We start from the raw sequence: 6,515 nt of genomic DNA on the forward strand, positions 1-6,515 counted from the left end.
TGGAGTTTTAACCCTTTGATGCATGAATTATGAAATCTTCAACCATGATTTTTTTACAATTTTTTTCATTCGTCTTTAGGTGCGAATGAAACAAATTTCAACTAATATTTTTCGTAAAATTTTATAATTTACAAATTATTTATTACATGTCCACCTCAGTGGACAGTGTGCATTCTGAGCATGAAATATGTTGGCTTGGCTTACTGAAGTACAAATGGAGGTGCTCACATGCAATAAAGTCTTCAACAGCTGTGCTTAATAGCAAAAACAAACAAATAACTATTTTGAGTACCTGTCCACTGTAGTGACCATTATGCATCAAAGGGTTAAGGTCTGCAACGTCACTTTCTGCGACAAAAAAATGCTGACATCACGTGTGCAACCTGTGTTTACACTAGCCGACAGCAAGGATGCCCTCAGAGCTGCGCTCGCTTTATCAATTGTCCAAGCGCTTTTTGCTTGTTTGTTTTTGCAGGCGGAATTACTGCTCCTTGCAGAAGACCACAGACGAAGGACGAGGTTAAGAACGGGGGAAGTACTGCCGCCTACAGGTCTGGCACGTCCTTAACAACGTATTTATCCGGGTACGTGTGGACAGAGTTTTTTTTTTAAACGAGGTGGCGTGGATGCAAGTTTTTGGAGGGGCGGATATTCGTTTTTAAAAACCCCGGCTACGTGTGGACTAGGCCTCAGTCAGACTCACCTCGACACATGGCTCTGGCACTGGAACCAGTTCCCTTGAGATGAGTTGGGCACTACCACTATGAGTTTGCCCCAACTGAAAGGTGCTGAGGAGGGGTTGAAGTACTTTTAGCCCACCCATCTTGGTGCCTGTACGTTGGAATTTACCCCAGTGAGTGAGAGGGTAGCTTCCCTCCTTCTGCTGACTCCATCGCTATGCAGGGGAACTTCAGCTCTCATGTGGGCAATGACAGCTAGACCTGGAGAGGTGTGTCTGGGAGGAACGGCCCCCCCTGATCTGATTCCAAGCTGTGTTTTGTTACTGGTCTTCTGTGCTCTTCATGGATTGCCCATGAACCAAAGAGCACCATGTTTAAGCATAAGGGTGTGCATATGTGCTCCAGAATGCCTTAGACATTATTGATCAGCTTTGTTGTCGACTCATCTGATCTGCAGCTGTCTGGGACACTTAGGTGAAGAGAGGGGCGGAGCTGTTAACTGATCACTACCTGGTGGTGAGTTGGCTTGGATGGTGGGGGAGGAAGCCGGTCAGAACTGGCAGGCCTAAATGTATTGTTAGGGTCAACTGGAATAGACTGTCAGAGTCTAAATTCCTCTCACATGAAGCAATTTCAGCTATTTTATTCTTGAAAATTTCAACACTTTCCAAAATTAGTCATTTCAGGGCTCTGTCTCTTTAAGAAAACAAACTGGAGCTGGCCACTCCCACCCTTATCCCCTCCCAGGCTGCTATAAGCTGAGAAGCTCCTCCATCAACAGTTCTCTCTTGCACGTGGGAGGTGGTTCTAGTCTAATTTTGTCACAAGCATTGACTCTTTGAAACAACTTTAAAATATTTGTTTCAGGCACATAATTCATAAAACCAAACATTGACAAAAAATGGATGAATGAGGTTTTTCATATTTGGAGTTTTTATAAAGGCGGTAGAGGCCCTTATAGCAGCACACAAGAATGGACAAGCTGAGTTTTACATATGTCCTTTAAGTTCTGCTTTAGAAACAGAATAATTAGCTGCCTACTACAGTAAGCACAGCACAGTAAATGGGCATAATGTTCTCTGCATAACTCCTATTCAGTGGCGGCTCCAGAAATTTTTTTCTGCAGGTGCTATGAAGGAGCTAGTCTTTTTATTGAGGGTGCTATGAAGAAAGTGGTTATGCGGAAGAAAGTGGTCATGCGTACCTATTGTTATCTAAAACACCTTCAACACTAGCAGATACACATGCGTGCACAACATCTCAACAACACCTGAAACAATCTTAATATACATCATACACATACGAACAATCGCTGACTTGTCCATGAAATCATGAACACATACAGCCACACAGAAAACCATCCATAGTGTTGCAAGGTTAGCTAACGTTAGTGTTAGCATTTCCAGCGGCAAAACCCTCGACTGCTGTGGCGGTTGAGGGTTGACTCTCTTCATCCAGATCCGTAGGTTTTTGTGGGTCTGAGATCACTTCCAAAGATTCATTTGTTTCTGACTGAACCCGTGGAAATTTGGACGACAAAAACCGATCCATTTTACCACTAGCTCTACCTTTCACTCGTTCACAGGTGGAAAATGAAGTCAAAGGTTAACATCAATTTCTGTTTTGGTTTAAGTTTTTACTATCTATATGGTAATTTACTGGTCATTTTTGTATTGTATGTTAAATATTATCACATCCACACGTAAAATAAAAATTAAATTGTAAAAAAAAAATCTTATATTTACTTGGGGGTGCTAAGGGGGTGCAATAACTAATCCAGGGGTAACTATAGCCCCCCCCCCCCCCCCCCCCCCCCCCCCCCCGGCACCACCACTGCTCCCATTGCCTCTGAAGGAGTTGTTTCTGTCTTGGCTGAGAATAAATTCCCATGAATAGCTGGTCAGAAGTTCCTGGCAGTGTTGAGTGGGGTGAGAAGGCCAAGCCTTTGTGCGAAGAGCCTGAGGGTAGCCGAGCATAACTCTTTAAGGGCTTTGATTTATTATTGTAATTGAAAACTGTGTTTACATCCATATCCAACCTCTACTGAACAGACTGCAGTTCATTGCCTGTTGAATGAAAACCCAGAAAATTGAAGCCATTCAGTTTTGGGGGAGGAGAGTCAGGGTGGTTGCATGGACATGGTGTTTACATCCGGGTGTACAGCCATGTGTACATGAGCGATACTCTGAGGGTGAGGAAACGTTAAATCACTTCTGACAGCTGAGAAACTCACCACAGCTTGTCTGGAAGACTTAGTTCATGGAAAGTTAGGAGACTGTGAGGCTGAAATGGTGGTGGAGACTAATGAGCAATCACTTGGTGCAAACATGATTACAGTGCTGTCAGTGTCTCTGAATGCTTGCTTTTGTAAACAAGTCATTATCTATTTGTCCACCAGTTTGGAACTCTTAAAGCTAATTTTAAAGTGCATAGGACAATAAAACTGGTGTTAATGAAAATTAGTTTGCTTCTCTGCTTAACACATGGTTTAAAAAAACAGAAATAAAAATATTGTTTTGAAAGCACTTTTCCTTATTTTTCTTCCTCTGCAGGCGGACCCCACCCATCCAGTTCATGAACTACTCATTGCATCAGACAGAAGACAGAGCTGCCTAAAAGACCAAACAAGGAACTACTTCTTCCCTGTGCCTGTGAGACTCCTGACCTTTGACCCTTATACTATCCCCTGGTCTCTGTTCACTAAAACTTGATTTCAGGTATTTATTAATGATCTAATGGAATAATGCCTGAAATAGGCAATCAGTTCTTGGATATCTAACATTCTGCTCAATGATAATACCAAATGGATCTGTCAGTTGTGTTAATTTATAGTTTGACATTAGAAAACTTTATCAAAAAATTTTTTTCTCCAAAGTCTGAATCAGCTGCTGTGCAAATATTGACCCATGAGTGAGACTCTTCGTGAAGCATGTCTCGTTACCCGCTCCACTCTGTGGAGATGTTCACAGTTGGAGTTTGTCTCCAGTATATCATATAAATTATATTTAATAGTATTTTCATCTGTTGCTGTAGTAGAATGCAGGAATCTTTCAACATGTGCCCACATTTGTCTTGTTATTGTTCAACTGCAGAGTTGAGTACCTCCTTGGTATTAGCCTAACCAAATATTATTATTTAAACTGGAAACTGAAGTAGGTTTTAGCATTGTAATGGTTTTTGAGTTGTGTTAAAACCTCGCTGTAAAGTCAAATAATTGTACCGAGAGGACACTGCACCTTGCAGATGTTAGAATAAGTTAAACTTGTCAAAAGTCTTTTGAGTCATGAGAATGTGCTCAAAACCAACAGAATGCTGCACTGAAACATAAACCCAAATGAGACATATTCAGATTGCAGTAAAAGATGTTTAGAAATATGTCCACAGAGCGTTTCTTTCCTTGAGGTGTGGAGGACCTCATGAAACATACATATCACAGTTTGATACATATCACAGTATGATACGTATCACACATGTGGCTCCTAAACGTTTGCCGTTAAAAACAATTCCAACGTTTACTCATTCATTTGAAATCTAATAGCGCCATCAAGTGGTCCATGTGTGCTCCACACACCTCAACTCAATTATTTTTGTGATTTTAGAGTTCCATGAAAACAAATGAAATTACCTTCTTAATACTTAAGTGTCATTTGAGGGAGAGAAAAAGGAACAATAAACAAATATGACTGTAATGTATTTGTGCATTTTTTTACCAGTTAATTCCTACAATAATGTCTGTTTTATTTATGTATTCTAAAAAAAATGCTGCTGTTTGTAGAGTTGCAAGTTACTTGTTTTGTCAACAAAAATATTCTATTTTATTTGTAAAAAAGGGGGAAAAATAAGACAGACATTCTTTCTAGGTTTTTCTTTCATGGCGTAACCATAGACATGAATACGTAGAGGCCTCATTCAGCGCACGGGAATGTAACACTGAGCAAACATGCTCGTTTTTTGTGCAGCCTATTATTTTTTATTATTATTTTTGAAAATTTTGTTTAATAATATTTGTGTTTTAATTATTATGCCATACCTTGTGTCTGATTTTGTGAAAAAGCTGATAAAGTGTGTTTTTTAGTTGGGTAAGCACCTTCCTCAGCAGAAATGAATGCACTGGGGGTGAATGGAGACCCACCTAAAATGGCGGCCGCCTACTACGGTAGCTCCAATGGGCAGCACCAGCCCACGGGCATCTACGTATATGTCTGTGGGCATAACTATTTCCTTTTCTTTCTTTAAAAGCTTCCTGTCACGAAATGAAATGTAGTTTTATTGCAGAAACATTTTGCTCTTCTTCATCAGCAGGCTGAGCCTTATGGTTAACAGTCACATGGACAGAGGTGGTCTTTCCTCCCCAGGGTCAGCAGGTGTGGAAGGTGCTGCTGATGACCGTGGTTAACAGGATCTAGACTGCACCCCTCTTTGATATTTTTTTTATCAGATTAAAAAACATGAATTCAGCCTCAGAATTATTTGATTTGACGTTGCTGTTCAGAGATCAGTCTGCCAGCAGGGGCAGGAGATTGGGCTCCACCTCCTGTCCAGTTCTAAAAGTTTCAGCAATCAGATAGCCTTAACATGTCATCCGAAAACCTATAACAGACAAGACAAAACTGGTGTTATGGTGCTGATTAGAAAATATAATTTCACCAACACTTGAATTCTAAAGATGTATTAGCTTAAACAGTTCAATGTTTACTGTATTGTATTAAGCACAAAACTCAGAAACTGGTCATGACATAAAAAAATCCTTAGTTGATTCATTCACTAATCTCTCTCTCTCTCTCCCTCTCTCCCTCTCTCTCTCCCTCTCTCTCTCTCTCTCTCTCTCTCTCTCTCTCTCTCTCTCTCTCTCCATATATATATATATATATATATGTATGTATGTATGTATGTATGTATGTATGTATGTATGTGTGTTAGGTTGGATAATAGGGTAGGTAGTCTTCATGATCCGCTCAAAGCCAAACTGCAAGTGTACTTCTCATAGAGGTCTGGACAAACTAGAAGGTAGAGGCAGCTTGTGATTCCCTCCAAGCAACACAGACGCAAGTGATTTCTTTTACGGGTTTATTGGACGTCCTTTCGTTGTGGACCTCTTCTGTCCTCCTTTCCTTAGACCTCCCTTAAATCCGTAAAAGAAATCACTTGCGTCTATGTTGCTTGGAGGAAATCACAGTGAAACTCGTTGGCTGTTTTGCTTAAAACACAAAGGGAATCCATCGGTCTTCCTTTTAGTCCTTTCGTTATTCCTTTGGCAATGAATTGAATCTCAGTCCGTTCTCAGCTAGCTGCTTGCCAGCACTTCATCCCGGTTCTTTGTTTTCCTCACACCTGGCTTGTATTCATCAATTAAGGGTGTGGCTGGCAGAGCAGCTCATATAGCTTTTCAAAATAAAATTACAGGAAACACAACCAACCCAGTGTCTTACAAATGGGAAAATAAGTAAATAAAGAAATAAACATCAACAGCTGTTACACTCCCACCAAATCACACAAAACCCAGTGTGGGATTTCTAAGGAAACTTAGGGGCTGGTCAAGCTTAAGTACTTTCATTTGCTTCAATCAATGTAACAAGTTTATGCACAGGTCTGTCAAGGAACACTGTTTTAGTCGTAGGTTTACCCTTTCCATCAAATGTGGTATCACCAACCAACAATCCTACTTTTCTTACTTTATCATCTAACCCTGGATAGACCTCGGCTATTCTGGCTAGTTGCCATTCATTTCGTGGTGCCTGCTCGTTCTGTAAAAGTACAGTGTCATTCACCTTCATGTTTCTTCTGGTTTTCTGCCATTTTTGTCTTTGTTGTAAACTCAGCAGATATTCCCTTTTC

At 40.6% G+C, this 6,515-nt stretch overlaps 1 long non-coding RNA gene across 1 annotated transcript in view; it reads left to right on the top strand.

The window, feature by feature from the left end:
- Positions 1–4,369, top strand: part of LOC139069611 (uncharacterized) — an 8,209-nt gene extending 3,840 nt beyond the window's left edge. The window contains exons 3-4 of the long non-coding RNA XR_011520286.1: positions 476–584; positions 3,233–4,369. This is a non-coding gene — a long non-coding RNA (uncharacterized lncRNA). The remainder of the gene's footprint in view (positions 1–475; positions 585–3,232) is intronic.
- The last annotated feature ends 2,146 nt before the right edge of the window (positions 4,370–6,515 follow it).

This window comes from Nothobranchius furzeri, chromosome 1, assembly GCF_043380555.1.
Source record: "Nothobranchius furzeri strain GRZ-AD chromosome 1, NfurGRZ-RIMD1, whole genome shotgun sequence".
In the NCBI taxonomy this organism is placed as follows: Eukaryota; Metazoa; Chordata; class Actinopteri; order Cyprinodontiformes; family Nothobranchiidae; genus Nothobranchius; species Nothobranchius furzeri.